General features: G+C 43.1%; 1 long non-coding RNA gene and 1 pseudogene across 1 annotated transcript in view; both read left to right on the top strand.

The window, feature by feature from the left end:
- Positions 1 to 3,622: 3,622 nt before the first annotated feature.
- The window catches only part of LOC125961290 (uncharacterized), a 109,789-nt gene continuing 97,356 nt past the window's right edge, over positions 3,623 to 16,055 (top strand). The window contains exon 1 of the long non-coding RNA XR_007471799.1: positions 3,623 to 3,706. This is a non-coding gene — a long non-coding RNA (uncharacterized LOC125961290). The remainder of the gene's footprint in view (positions 3,707 to 16,055) is intronic.
- Positions 10,742 to 11,343, top strand: LOC101274466 (60S ribosomal protein L38-like; annotated as a pseudogene).

Genomic DNA, 16,055 nt, shown 5'->3' with positions numbered 1-16,055 from the left:
ATGTTGAGACTGATTCTCATTTACCCCTTCACTGGACAGTTGAGGAAACCGAAGTTCAGAAAGGCTCAGGGACTTACCAAAGGCTGACATCCAGCTGAAAGGAGAATCTGTCTGGTCTGTGGGGAGATGTCTCGGCAGAGTCGGGCAGGGCTGGGCACCCAGGAGAGCTTCTGCCAGCCAGAGCGGAGGAGCCAGGCACACCTGCAAATGCCTCCAGAAAGCCTTGTTTTTACCCAGAAACCAAGAAGTGCCAAAAAAATCCAGGTAAAGACTCAGCCCTGGGGGCCTTTAGGGGCTCCTGGCATTTAGTAGATGCTCACTATTCACTGCTTACTCAGAGCGCTGTCGATGTCTTAAAGGACGTGGGAAAAGCAATTTTTAAAAACAAAGAAAAGCAATGTTGTATTCATTGACACACATCTACTGTGTACACTTGCCTTTCTGGACTGTAAATTGTCTGTGTGTGTTTGTCTCGGTGAGGAGCTTTTGTAGGGCTGCTGTGGATAGACTCAAATGAATGAGCCTGTGAAACCACAGGCTGTTTTGTTTGTTGAGTGAGGGCAGGAAATTCATTGATGTGGTTATTCAGTGGAATGGCTTCATTCCAGCTTTACTCTTGTGCTTCTGCTAGAGAAAGTGTTTCATGAGGGAGGCCTGGACAAAGATAAATCTCCCACGTGTGGCCACAGCTTAAGTTCAGAAACTGTTGTCAAGACCATGCCAGTCACCTGGAAGTGTGACTCCAGGGGCCCAGGCTCTGGCTCTTGGCCAAGCAGATGAACTGAGACATTTTTCTGGAAATTGATCTCCAACTGGTTTCCAGGATTCTGCTTGTTAGATTTTTTTTTTTTAATATATTGAGGTTTTTGCTTTTACTCTACGAGAATTTCAAAGCATTTAAAAACACCCTTTAAATTCCCACTGGTATCTTCTGCATAAAATATTTTTAGGAAAGAGTTAGGCAGAAAATTAATTTTAAAAACAAGCAAATTCTAGTTCTTCAAAAAATGAAAAATAGAATTACCGCATGACTTAGCAATCTCACTTTTGGCGTGTAGATCCAAAGGAATTGAAAGCAGAGTCTCAAAGGGATATTTGCAAGTCATGTCTACAGCAGCATTATTCACAATAGCCAAGAGGTGGAAGCAACCCAGTGTCTCTTGACAGATGAATGAATAGACAAAATGTGGCGTATACATACAATGGAATATTATTTAGCTTTATAAAGGAAATGCTGACGCAAGCTACAACATGAATGTATCTTGAGGACATTACACTAAGTGGAATAAACCAGAAACAAAAGGACAAATACTGTATGATTCCACTTATATGAGATATCTAAAGTGGTCAAATTCACAGACACAGAAAATAGTGTTGCCAGGAACTGGGGGGGAAGGAGGGAATGGGGAGTTGTTGTTTAATGAGTATAGAGTTTCAGTTTTGGAAGATGAAAAAGTTCTGGAGACTGGTTGCACAGCAGCCTAGTATAAACACACAATAGAATATTATTCAGCCCCAGAAAGGAATGAAGTGCTGATACACGCTATAATGTAGCTGCACCTTGAAAACATTGGGATAAGTGAAAGAAGCGAGACACAAAACGGCAAGTATTTCGTGACTCCACTTATGAAATATCCAGGATAGGTAAATCCATAGACACAGAAGGCAGACTGGTGGGCACCATGGCTGGGAGGAGTAGGGAAGCGGAGCTTCTGCTTACTGGGCATGGTTTTTTTGTTTGTTTTTTTGGCTGCGTTGGATCTTCGTTGCTGTGCGCGGGCTTTCTCTAATTGCAGCGAGTGGGGGCTACTCTTCCTTGTGGTGTGCGGGCTTCTCGTTGCAGTGGCTTCTCTTGCTGCAGAGCAAGGGCTCCAGGTGCACGGGCTTCAGTAGTTGTGGCTCGCAGGCTCTAGAGCGTAGACTCAGTTGTTGTGGCGCACAGGCTTAGTTGCTCCGTGGCATGTGGGATCTTCCTGGACCAGGGTTTGAACCCATGTCCCCTGCACTGGCAGGCGGATTCTTAACCACTGTGCCACCAGGGAAGTCCCTGGGCATGGGTCGTATTCTGAGGTGATGAAAATGTTCTGGAACTAGATAGAGGTGGTGGTAGTACAACATCGTGATGTATCAAACGCCACTGCATCATTCACTTTATTTATTTATTTATTTTTGGCTGCATTGGGTCTTCATTGCTGTGCGTGGGCTTTCTCTAGTTGCAGCCAGTGGCGGCTATTCTTTGTAGCAGTGCATGGGCTTCTCATTGCGGTGGCTTCTCTTGTTGCGGAGCACAGGCTCTAGGCGCACAGGCTTCAGTAGTTGTGGCACGTGGACTCAGTAGTTGTGGCTTGTGGACTCTAGAGCACAGGCTCAGTAGTTGTGGCACACGGGCTTAGTTGCTCCGTGGCATGTGGGATCTTCCTGAACCAGGGCTCAAATCTGTGTCCCCTGCACTGGCAGGCAGATTCTTAACCACCGTGCCACCAGGGAAGACCCTGCATCATTCACTTTAAAATGGTTTATTTTATGTTACATGAATCTCACTTCACTTAAAAAATAAGTAAATTATAGAAGTCACCTGCAAATATTTGTAGGCTCAGAGGTTGCTTGCAGTATTACTCTGCAAATAGCACATGCTTTCAGAGACTGGGAAACAGAAATGGACAGATTAACTGGTATAAACACTGGTGTTGGTTTGCCAGCATCCATCTCTCTTTCGATTAATAGCACCCCACTCTTCCTTTGGGGAACCACCCCTCTGTCACTCTCAGTTCATGTGGTTTAGGAAGGGCTGAAGGGATAGCCATGTGACCTAAGGCTGGCCAATCAAAGCATTGCATCCCTCTGGTCTAGCCATTGGTTCAGGGATGCACAGGTGAACGAAGCCAAGCCAATGAGACTCAGTTCCAGGACCTTGGGTGGAACCACTGGGAAGAGGGAATCTCTCTTCCAGCAGTGCTGCTGAGGAGAGAGAATGTCAGCCGGGAGCTGTTGGTGGTAATCTGACCACTGGGACCAAAGAGGCTGCCTGGGAAAGGAGCCAACACAGAGCAAAGTAGCTCTGAGACAGAGAGAGTCATTGTGACATGGTGACATTGACACTGTTTGACACCTGGATGGAGCCAAGCATGAAGCAAGATCTACCCCTTGGACTTTTCAGATACATGAGCCAGCTAATTCCATTTTGGACCTGTGCCAATTTAAGTTGGATGTTCTTCACGTGCAATAAAATGAATCCTGGATCAATGCAGATGATCTGCTCATTAAAAAGGAGCTAGAGGGCTTCCCTGGTGGCGCAGTGGTTGAGAGTCCGCCTGCCGATGCAGGGGACACGGGTTCGTGCCCCGGTCCGGGAAGATCCCACATGCCGCGGAGCAGCTGGGCCCGTGAGCCATGGCCGCTGAGCCTGCGCATCCGGAGCCTGTGCTCCGTAACGGGAGAGGCCACAGCAGTGAGAGGCCCGCGTACCGCAAAAATAATAAAATAAAAAGGAGCTAGAGATAGAAACTAGGTCTCCCAAATCATGCTACAAGTCAGTGAAGCCTCATTCATTCAGACCTTAAGCTATCAAATTAATGATTATCCAAACTGGAATCTTTACCATCTTCATGAAAAATGGCTTGCGTGTGTCTTTTTTTTTTTTTTTTTTTGCGGTACGCGGGCCTCTCACTGTTGTGGCTTCTCCCGTTGCGGAGCACAGGCTCCGGACGTGCAGGCTCAGCGGCCATGGCTCACGGGCCTAGCCGCTCCGCGGCATGTGGGATCTTCCCGGACCGGGGCACGAACCCGTGTCACCTGTATCGGCAGGCAGACTCTCAACCACTGTGCCACCAGGGAAGCCCTATGCCTGTGTCTTAAACAAGAGAAGCTATAGAATGCCTGGCCTGGCCACAGCCGCTCTGAAGCCCTCATGAGTCCACCCCCTGACCCACCTGACAGGCAATGCACAGGCCTGTCAAACCACCTGTGAACTGGCCTGGTTCAAAAGGATGACCTACACCAATCAGATTCAACCTCTTGAATCTGCACTAGTATATATGGAGAAGCAGGCAGGTGTAAGTAGTAGGAACTAATGCAGAAAGGAGAAGATGCACAGAGAGTGCAGAGGGGCCGTTAAGAGCCTTGGGCAGGCTGGAAATCGGAGGCAGCAGAGAGTGTGGGTAAAGGATTTATAGTATGGAGGAGAAATGGCCGATCGGCAGTGGGAAAACAGCAGATTCACAGAGAAAAACGAGCACCTGGAGAAACAGACAGCCTTCCATCTCCAGAACTGACCCGCTCCACGGAAGGGCTCCGGGTGGGTGCCAGACCACCAGCACTGTTTGAGCAAACACCGTGTTCGTTTTTGAAAATTTACTTTTTTGAAGTATAGTTGATTTACAACATTGTGTTAATTTCTGCTGTACAGCAAAGTGATTCAGATATATATATATTCTTTTTCATATTCTCTTCCATTATGGTTTATCGTAGGAGACTGAATCTAGTTCCCTGTGCTATACAGTAGGACCTTGTTGTTTATCCATTCTCTATATAACAGTTTGAATCTGCTAATCCCAAATTCCCAATCCATCCCTCCCCCACTATCCCCCTTGGCAACCACAAATCTGTTCTCTATATCTGTGAGTTTGTTTCTGTTTTGTAGATATTTGTGTCATATTTTAGATTCCATATATAATTGATATCATATGGTATTTGTCTTTCTCTTTCTGACTTACTTCACTTAGTATGATAATCTCTAGGTCCATCTACATTGCTGCAAATGGCATTATTTCATTCTTTTTTATGGCTGAGTACTATTCCATTGTATATACGTACCACATCTTCTTTACCCATTCATCTGTCGATGGACATTTAGGTTGTTTGCATGTCTTGGCTATTGTGAATAGTGCTGCTATGATCATTGAGGTGCATGCATCTTTTTAAATTATAGTTTTGTCCAGATATATGCCCAGGAGTAGGATTGCTGCATCATATCGCAACTCTATTTTTAGTTTTTGAGGAACCTCCATACTGTTTTCCATAGTGGCTGCACCAATTTACATTCACACCAACAGAAACTCCTTGTTCTTGAGGTGACCTCAGCACATCTCAGTGCCAAGAAACCCAAAGAACATGCCCACATTATTTTTATGTTAATCAGGACTCTTTCAGTTGCAAGTGACTAAAACCCAGTGCAAATGGAATCTTTAAAGAAGAAAAGTAATTAGTTCCAGTACTGGGATGCCAATGGGTAGTTGGCTTCAGAAGTATCCAGATCCACAGGCTTAAGTGGTGCCCTAAGTATCTGTCTCCCTCCTGTTTCTCAACTTTGTTTGCCTCTGGGTTGGTTTCAACCCCAAGTAGATTCTCCCTTTATGTTGCCCTATGGCCATTACGGTCAGCAGCTTCTAAGATGGCCCCAGCAATCCCTACCTCCTGGTATTCATGGTCTTGTGTAATCCCCTCCCCTTGAGTAAGCCACTTCTAACCAATAAAATATGGCAATGTTAATGGGATGTCACTTCCGTGATTAGGTTACATAAGATTGGGACTTACAACTTGCTAGCACGTACTCTCTATTGCCTTCTTGGCTTGCCGGCTTTCGTGAAATCACCTGCCAAGTATAGAAAGACTCACATGACAAGGAACTGGGGGTGGCCCCTGGCCAACAGTCAGTGAGGATCTGAGGCCCTCAGTTCAATGTCCCACAAGGAACTGAATCCTGCCAACAACCACCAAGTGAGGTTGGAAGCAGATGGTTCCCCAGTCAAGACTCCAGATGAATGAGGTGTCCGGTTCCTGGTTAAAAACTAATGTGTGGGCTTCCTTGCTGGTCCTGTGGTTAAGCCTCCACGCTTCCACTGCAGGGGCGCGGGTTAGATCCCTGGTTGGGGAATTAGGATTCTTTATGCTGTGTGGCGCAGCCAAAAAAGAAAAAGTTAAAAAACAACAACAGCAAAAAGCAAAAAATCCTATGTGTGATTTCTCAGGCCTGACGGTAGGCAATTCAGAGGGTTTACCTGGCAGGCCTCCCAGGGGAAAGCCGCCCCCTTCCCCCCCATGCCAGACCTGGTGCACAGACAGCACATTGCAGTCTCTAAGGGAGTTGCAGTCCAGGACTCAGCCCCTCTGACCAGTCATGCTCTTATGCATATTATACTCCTTCCTTCTTGGGTCCCTTTATCTGAGGTCCTGGGCAGAGGTCCTCTCCAGGCACCTCTGCCCTGGCCTCCTTATTGGGGGTGAGGGGACATGACCTTGCAGACACTTGCTCACTCTGACTCCATACCAGGTACTTTTCCACTCCAATCCCTCCTCCCTCTAGATCCTCACCACCACCCTCCCCCAAGTCCCAGGGGCTATAAACTGCTAGAGCCTTTTGTCTGGGGTCCCTTCCACAGTGAGACACATATAGGGGAAAATGCAACAGGGAGAGTAGGTACTTTCTCCAGTTTCAGCCTCTTCCCTAAACCATCACAGTAAGTGATCAACGGCTTAACTCTTTCATTTTCAGCTTGTTGCTTTATTCAGCTACTTGCACACCTGACACTTCAGCGCTCTCTCCCAGCTAGACTGCGATCCTGACAAGGAGACCCCAGCTTAGGCCGACACCTTGACTGCAGTCTCTTGAGAGACCCTGAGGCAGAGCCCCTGATCCACAGAAATTGTGAGATGATGTATGTATATTGTTTTAAGCTGCAGAGCTTGTGGTGATTTATTATGCAGCAATAGCTGACCAATGATAGCCACCAACGGCTTCAGGCCTGCGTTCATTCAAGTTAGCAACCCCAGCAGAAGGAGGGGCTCCATTGCTCCACACCTCCAGCAGAAAATAGGGACTGCCTCTCACTAATGCAGACCGGCTGTGTGCCTAGCCCTAACCCGCTGGTGATCATTCTGACCAGCCTGGGGCCTCATCCACTCCCATAGCTCCATCCCAACCCTGTTTGCTTAGAGTTGGGGAGAGGCAGCTTTCCAAAGGAAAATAATTGCACCGATACCAGAAAGAAGAGAAACAGAGGCAGGAAAGCAAAAGCAAGACCTATTTTCTACAAGTAGCAAGGAAGTAAAGCCCACACCTTCACAGAGATACTGTTAACGAGCTCAAGAGAGCAACTTGCAAGCACCGTGTCAGTAAGCGCCTTGCCTGACTACACAGGTAGTACAAATTACCTCCGATACCAGCCACTTTATTAGACTCCATCTCTACTTAACAAAATTTTATTAGCTTACTAGAACTTTCTGCATGCTCCAGAAATTAAGAAACTGCAGTTGACCCTTGAACAACACGGTTTTGAACTGTGCAGGTCCACTTGCACATGGATTTTTTTCAATACGTATATTGGAAAATCTTTTGGAGATTTGTGACAATTTGAAAAAACTCAGATGAACCACGTAGCCTAGAAACATGGAAAAAAATTAAGAAAAAGGTAAGTCATGAATGCATAAAATATATATAAATATACATATAACATACAAAATATATGTTGACTGTTTATGTTATCAGTAAGGCTTCTGGTCAACAGTAGGCTATTAAGTTTTAGAGGAGTCAACATTTATACATGGATTTTTGACTGCATGGAGGGGTTGCCCCTAACCCCCATGTTGTTCAAGAGTCAACTGTATATTTATGAAAACACATTAACCTACCACTTATTTTGATTTCCCCAACTTGTTTGAATTAGTAAGGTTTTACTGTAATTAACATTTGTCCAGAAGTTCAAGGCAAGTGAACAAAAGGGTGCCCGGTCATTTCCCTGTAGTTGAGTCATACTCCTAGAAGGGCAATGTCAGAAATACAGAAATATACATGTATATTAAAAAATAAATACATTATCTACATATATAACTTTTGTGAATTCCACTTTGGAAAGAGAGAGAGAAATTTAAGTTTACTTAAAAAGAAAATTAAATTTTTTTAATCTTTTGGCCGCATCGCATGACACGCGGGATCCTAGTTCCCCTGACCAAGGATCAAACCTGTGTCCCCTGCAGTGGAAGCACAGAGTCTTAACCACTGGACCGCCACAGAAATCCCAAAAAGAAATTTACTTTTAAAATTCAAATTTACTACAGTGTAAGTAGTTTGAGGGGCTTCGTGTTTGGCTTTACACACTGACATTGGACTTCTACATAACGTATGGTGTATTGTTCTTCTCAGTTTCCCGTGAGACACCTTGACTATGATTGTACATTTCAATTTGCTGTCATGGGAAATAAGATGTGTATTTCACTGAAGTATCCTCCATCTCTCTAACTCAACCCCTCCTCCCACGATTAAGAGTCCAAAGAACCCCCCCATATACAAAAATATATATGTATATATATATATATGTAAAAATACATATATATATATATACACTATCATCCAATACCCTTTTAGACTAAGATACAGTGGTTCCCACTCTCATATTTGTGCTGAAAAAAATACCCCCAAAAAAGTTCTTTTGGGAGGATATATGTACCTGAAGGAAGGAGATGCAAGAAGTCATGGAGAACAAAGAAACTGGTAAACATATGGGTAAATATAAATGTGCATTGATTGTAAAAAGCAATAACAGGATGTTCAGGAGGAGGATAGAGGTCACGGTTAACTCTCGAGCAGCAGCATCCAATAGAAATAAAAGTTGAGGGCTTCCCTGGTGGTACAGTGGTTAAGAATCCGCCTGCCAGTGCAGGGGACACAGGTTCAAGCCCTAGCCCAGGAAGATCCCACATGCTGAGGAGCAACTAAGCCCATGTGCCACAACTACTGAGCCTGCGTTCTGGAGCCCACAAGCCCCAACTACTGAGCCTGAGTGCCATGACTACTGAAGACCCCACACCTAGAGCCAGTGCTCCACAACAAGAGAATCCACCGCAATGAGAAGCCCGCGCACCACAATGAAGAGTAACCCCTGATAGCCGCAACTAGAGAAAGCCCACGCAAAGCAATGAAGACCCAACGCAGCAAAAAAAAAAAGATTTCGATTTGATCACTAAAAAAAAAAGGAAATAAAAGTTGAGCCACATATGTAATTTAAAATTTTTGAAGTAGTCACATTAAAAATTTTTTCTTAAAGCAGGTGAAATTAATTAAAATAAAAAGCAGGTGAAATTAATTTTAATAATATATTTCGTTTAACCCAATGTACCCCAAAATGTCGCTATTTCTACCATACAAGATGGTGTGATTGCAGGGAAAGTGAGCTTAGAAATCACTTCTCTTTTAAACCTAAAATATACAACATTAACAAAGACTGGGGGCAATGCTCAACTCACACTGTTGGAAGGACTAGAAAGTAATATAACTTTTCTCGAGGGCAATTTGGCAGGATCTATCAAAATTTCACTATGCGTGATTTTTTCTCCAATAATAATACCTCTCCTGAGAATTTTTCCTGCAGGAAATTTCACGAAGTTCACAAAGCCTGAACATTGCTATGAAGCATGGGGTGTTCATTGTTTTGTAGTTTGTGATAATGAAAAAAAGGAAACAACTTAAATGCCCATTGAGTGGAGGATTAACTGGATTATGATGAATCCACACTATGGAATCATCATAACTATGGAATACTGGGTAATCTTTAAAAAGCATTAGCTGAACTTAAATGTAGTGACAGGAAGGCAGACACAGAAGGCCATATATTATATGATTCCGCTTATACGAAATATCCACAATACGCAATTCCATGGAGGCAAAAAGTAGATGAGTGGTTGCCAGGAGCTGGGAGGTATGAGGAAGGGAAATGGGAAGTGACTGCCAGTGGGTATGGGGTTTCTTTTTGAGGTGATGAGAATGATCTGGAATTAGTGGTGATGGCTGCACAAACTTGTGAATGTACAAACAACCACTGAACTGTACACTTTATTTAAAAGGGTAAAAAAACAAAAAAAAGCAAGTTGCTTACAAATATATAGTGTGTGATCTCATCTATGCTTTTAAAAAAATCTGTATGTTTACATGTTGTATATAATTCATGTGTATGTAAACACACAACTGGAAGGATAAACAACAGTTAACTGTGGGTTTTTTTAGGGAGAAATAAAGAACTTAAGAAGATTTGTTACAGGGACTTTTGCTTCCCACAGGTGGACTGAATTATTTTAAATTATATTTTTAAAAATTTTCCTTTTAAGACAATTATAATATTTCTGCTTAATTGACAAGCAGGAAGAGTTTTAAAAAACGGGAAACTAGAGTAAGCCAAATAATTAGTATGGTCCTGTTGATTATTTGATATAAAAAATGTAGATAAAAATTATAATTTTTATAATTGTAATTGTAAAATATTATGAATTATATTACAATTTATATATTGGATTGGCCAAAAAGTTCATTCGGGTTTTTCTGTGAGATGTTATGGAAGAACCCGAACGAACTTTTTGGCCAATTCAATAATTATAATGTTATATTTTATTATTCTATTTTATTGATATTATCTTTATATAATTATAATATTATAATAAATTATAAAATAATAATATACATATTCTGCATGTCCCAAATGACATAATGATATTTATTCAGCTTTATTCTTTGTCAGGTTCCACGCTAAGCCTCTCATAATGGCTTTCTCTCATATAATCTTCTCAGTATATCCTAAGGTAAGGGCTACAGTTATCATTCCCATCATTGCCATTTACAACAGAGGAAACAGGATTTCATAGGGAAGCTTAGTAGCAGTGGGCTATAGATATAATTTTTTTTTTTTTTGGCTTCACGGCTTGTGGGATCTTAGTACCCTGAACAGGGATTGAACCCGTGCCCTTGGCAGTGAAAGCACGGAGTCTTAACCACTGGACCACCAGGGAATTCCTGAGATATAAATCTGAGTGTGTTTGATACCAGAACCCAGGGTCTTATCCTGCAGCTGGTTAGAAAAGATTGGAATGCAGGCTGGGAAACAGAGAGCATAAGAAAGTGAAGAAGTGGCAGTGAGTGTCTCGCAGGCTGTACGTGGGGAATGGGGGGTAATCCGTGGTAATCCAGGCTGGGTGACATCTGGGGACCCCGGGCCTGGATGGAAGGTGCCAGCCAGGCTCTCCATGCCTCATCGCCATGGCTCACAAAATTGAGGAAATCAAGGACTTTCTGCTTACAGCCAGGTGAAAGGATGCCAAGTCTGTCAAGATCAAGAAAAATAAGGATAATGTGAAGTTTCAAGTTTGATGCAGCAGATACCTTTACACCTTGGTCATCACAGACAGAGAGAAGGCAGAGAAGCTGAAGCAGTTCCTGCCCCCAGCTTTGGCAGTGAAGAAGCTGAAATGAACCACGCATGCTGATTTGAACTGTACTGAAATTTTAAAAATTAAAAAATAGAAGAAAGAAAGTGAAAAAGTCACTAAGGAGATAAATATTGAGGACAAGAGCAGTGAAACTTACCTGTGACTTTATATAAACTTAGATGAAGATGCCCATTTAAAGATGGTCCCCAAAAGACAGGCTGTACCCTGAAGCAGGGAAGATAACTCCTGGGGAGGCCAGATATCCCCTGGAAGGGGAGAAACTGAACTGATTGTCAAGAAGATAGTTTTGGGCAAACAAGAACCATCTTCAAGATTCTAGAGTTTTGTGAGCAAGAGATGCCAAAATAAATCCTCTCGTGAGTGCTACATTCAGTGTCGCCGTTCGTTTCTGTTGGGGCCAACACTCTATTTGTTCACTTACCATTTACTGAATGTCTACCAAGCCCTGTGCTAGACTCTGAAGACAGAGACCCGGATGAAACATTGTCCATACCTTCAGAGAGATTCCAGGCTGGAGCAGGAAGACAGACATGTAAAGTGATTCTTACAATTCAGAGTGGCAAGGGTTCTGATATAAATTTCCACAGGGTGCTACAGGAATACAGGAGAAGGGTACCTGTCCCTGCTGTGTACACCAAGGAAGACTTCTTGGAAGAGGTGACCACTTGAGCCCAAAGAATTTGTGGGAATTAGCCAGATGAAGGAGGGAGTAAAGGGCATCCCTGGTAGTGGAAAGAGCAAGAACATGGGTGGGGGACATGGGGGTGTAGAAACACCATGGCTTGATTGAAGCAGTCATTGTCAGACATTGCTGGAGCTACAGGGATGAGTGTGGGCTCCATGAAGGCAAAGCCCTCTCTTTGTTCTGTTCCCCATTGTTACTGCAGTATCCAGCATGGTGCCTGGCACACAGTAAAGGTCAGAACTCCAGTAAGGAGTGTGGGAACAGAGGGGAGGAGGTGGACTCCAGGGCTGGAGTGTGTGAGTGACTGAAGAGTGTATTTGTCTGAAAGGACTTTGGCAATGAACAAACGCGCTGAAAAGTGAAATTTCACATTCCTTGGGGTTTTGCCTTTTGGGAGTTTCCTATTTGTAAAAATACAGATTCATTGCTATTTGACATTGGAATTGTACAACAAAGAATGTTGCTCACCACCCGTTTCTACAAGGATTAAGTCATTAGCCACTGCAGTGATTGACCGACAGTGCACCCTGACAGGAATTCAGGATGAAAACCAGGATGGGGTACTCTGTACTTTAGAAAACAGGCCCCTTACATAGTTAGGGTGTATATTCAGGAGGAATTTTAATGAACCCAGATTCTTGCATCTTCCCACACATAGTAAAGCACTAAAATCATGAACTGAGATACCTGTTACTTGTGACTAGCAGTAACCGTTTACCGAGATGTATGCTTGACTGCACGTATTCCCTCACCAAAATCATATGTATACTGGCCTCTCCCTCTATGTCTTTGAAGCAGTTCCTCAGAGTTACTTAGAGACTCTTTCCCAGGCTATTGTCCTCAATAAGGTCCTTGAATAAAACTGAAACACACAATTCATGTTGTGCGTTTTCTTATTTCCATCGACAGAATGGTCAGAAATACATGCTGAGAAGAAAAAGGAGGTCTAGGGTAGTTAAACCTAAAAGTAACTTACTTATCCAGGAATCTAACCTTCCATCTCCTTTCTATTTCCACAAATGCCCTATATCTTCTGAAGGCGCCCACCTGGAACCCCTGCCTCTCCAGAACCCAGCCGAGAATCAAGACTGCCAAGCCACAAAAACAAAGGTCATAGAGTCCACAGCGGAGCAGGTAATTTTCTCATTTAGTGTCTCTGTATTCTTATTTTACCCAGAGTTCTAATAAGTTTAGTCGTCTGGGTTCCAAGGTAGAGAATGTATAAAGCAACAAATTAAACAGCAAATTGACAGGAGCAAGAAGCACAGTTATGTTCGTAGTTACCGATTGCTGGACATCTACTGCCTGCAGGGTACTTTACTGGCGCATGCCTCATCAAGTCCACTCAATAACCCCCAGAAACGGAGGCTCCAAGAGGGGTAAATAACTTACCTAAGGACACATGGAAACGTAAGCAAACCTGGCAGATAGGAGGAACCAAACCCGTGCTCAGTGCCTAACCTGCAGGAGGAATTAAAGAAACAGCAGTCTGGGGCCATTTTGTGTGTGAGATAAGCCCTTCTGGTTCCCACAGATAGCAACGTTCAGACACAAAGGGTCATTCCTGGAATCGTCATGAGAAAAGATTGCATTGTGTCCACTGCGCTCTGTTCAGAGTAAGGGAACTATGTGCTACATTTCAGAAATATCAGATAAGTGGGTGAGTTCTGGCTTTGTCCATGAGCTGTGACCTTGAGCACACTGCCGCTTTTCCTCCTCTGATGGTGAGGGTTATTGTTTGAACCAACAATCTCTGAAATCCTTTGAGTTCCAGGCAGCTTGGACCAACTCCTATCTCTTGGAAGACCTTGGCTGTGGAACCCAGGGTCCATTCAGGACTGAGAGCGCCACCTGGTGATTCAACCTTGTAAGTGAGATTTTTCACTTCCTCCTGTGCCCAGCCAACCCAGTCGACAATTCCAGTTTAGACCTGCAGGATGGTTTTTTTCCCCTAACTCCTTGAAATTGCTTTTAAAATGTTGTGAATGTGTGTATTTTCCTGGTTAGAGGGTACATAGATTTTCATCACAAGTTTCTTAATCCTCCCTTTCCCCAGTCCAGGTTTTTACTTCTGTCAGTAAATGTGAGGCCCAGAGCAGAAGTCATTCATTCTATAAACATGGGCTGGAGGCTGTGACTTTGTTTGGAAAGTTATTTTACCTCTCTGAGCCTCAGCTTCCTCATTTGTAAAATGTCGATAAGATTTGTACCTCCTTCTGAAGTCTGCTCAAAGAATAGGAGGAGAACTTCCATAGAAAGTGTGCCTGGCAAGAGCATTATTATATATTATGAGGAAATTTTCTCAAAATCTTGCAAGAAGTCAGCCATTGGCTGGAAAAGCCAGGATGCAAGTAGGTACTGTGTCTCTGCCAGTTTAGCAGAGACAGGGAATTCTAGACAGGGAATGAAAAAATCTTAGAGTGGAATTAAGTTTAATGCACTTGTCTTTGAGAAATGGGATGGAACTTTTGCAAGGTGGGAGAAAGAATTGAAGCGAACAAAGATCAGATTCTGGGACCCTAAGAGGTTGGGATTTCCTGGCTACACAGCCGAAGGAGTTTGACTGAAATCTTTGGAAAAAGAAAAAATAATGGCATAAAACGCTACCTGACCACGTTCCAGGCCAGTGCCTTGGCATACTGAGAGCCCAATCAAAGTAAAGAGAGGCAGGCTTTTCTAAAATGCCAGCATCTGCTCATAGTAGAGCATCAAAGGAAGCAAGAACAGTCTTTTCTCCAGGAGACGTGAGTGGAATGATGGTTAAGGCAGAGAGGAAACTAGAAAAGAAGTGCCCCAAGTTCTCTGAGTCCCTTAGTTGCTTAAATACCTATTGAATGTCCATCAAGTGATGAATGGATAAACACTATGTGTTATCTCCATACACTGGAATATAATTCTGCCATAGAAAGAAAGGAAATACTGATACCTGTTACAACATGGATGAACACATTATGCTAATGGGAAGCTTTATGCTAAGTGAAAGCAGCCAGCCACAACACACAGTGTTTGGTTTCATTTATATGAAATGTCCAGAATAGGCAAATCCGTAGAGACAGAAAGCAGATTAGTGTTTGCCAGGGGTTGGGTGTGGCGGGTGGAAGGAATTGAGAGTAATAGCTAAAGGGTAAGGGATTTCTTTTGGGGGTAAAACAAGTCTAAAATTGATTGTGGTGATGGCTGACAACCCTGTGACTATACTAAACACCACTGAGTTGTAGACTTTAAATGGGAGAATGAAAGTGTGTTATGTGAAACATACTTCAACAGTGATGTTGAAAAAAACTCTCATTGAACGTCACACATCTGGGTAATCACAATAGATGGATCCTCTATCATTACATAAACTTTGAAAACAAGTGTTAACGGGTATGTAATATTCCAAAGGGTGCATATTAGGTAACCAGCAAAGACTGTAGTCTCCAGAAGTTGGTGAGACTGGTTGTCCCTGGGGAAGAGGACTGAGGCCTGGGGGAGGTGGACAGATGGCTCACTTTCAAGATATAATTGCAATACAAAAGTGCTTGGATTTTGTTTGTTTGATTTAACTTTATTCACAAACACCAATGAAGTATCTATGTTCTCTCTCCCATCTATATATCATTTTTCCCCTCATTGTTTTGTCACTTTCCCATTTTTTTCTACTTTAAAAAAATTTGTGGTAAAATACACATAACATAAAATTTACGTCTTGGGAGTCCCGTGGTGGCCTAGTGGTTAGGATTCCGTGTTTTCACTGCCATGGCCCAGGTTCAATCCCTGGTCGGGGAACTGCAAGCCGCGTGGGCATGGCCAAAATAAAAAAATAAAATAAAATTTACCGTCTTAACCTTTTTTTTTTTAACCTTTTTAAGTGTATGGTTCAGTGACATTAGGTACATTCACATTGTTGTGCCACCATCACCACCATCCATCTCCAGAACTTTTCCTCTTGCAAAATGGAAATGACAGATAAATTAAACATCTCCCCATTTCTCTACCCACTCCTCACCCGCTCTACTTTCTGTCTCCAGGAACTGGATTGCACCAGGTACCTCTCAAATAAGCGGTGTCATACAGTATTTGTTCTTTTGTGACTACTTTACTTCACTTAGCACAATGTCTGCAAGGTTCATCTGGACTTTTTTTTAAACCATTAGCATTTTATTAGTTTTCCAGTTAAAAA

This window comes from Orcinus orca, chromosome 15 (assembly GCF_937001465.1).
Source record: "Orcinus orca chromosome 15, mOrcOrc1.1, whole genome shotgun sequence".
NCBI classification, from domain to species: Eukaryota; Metazoa; Chordata; class Mammalia; order Artiodactyla; family Delphinidae; genus Orcinus; species Orcinus orca.
The sequence above is the reverse complement of the archived record's forward strand: the minus strand, read 5'-3'. Positions and strand labels throughout refer to the sequence as shown.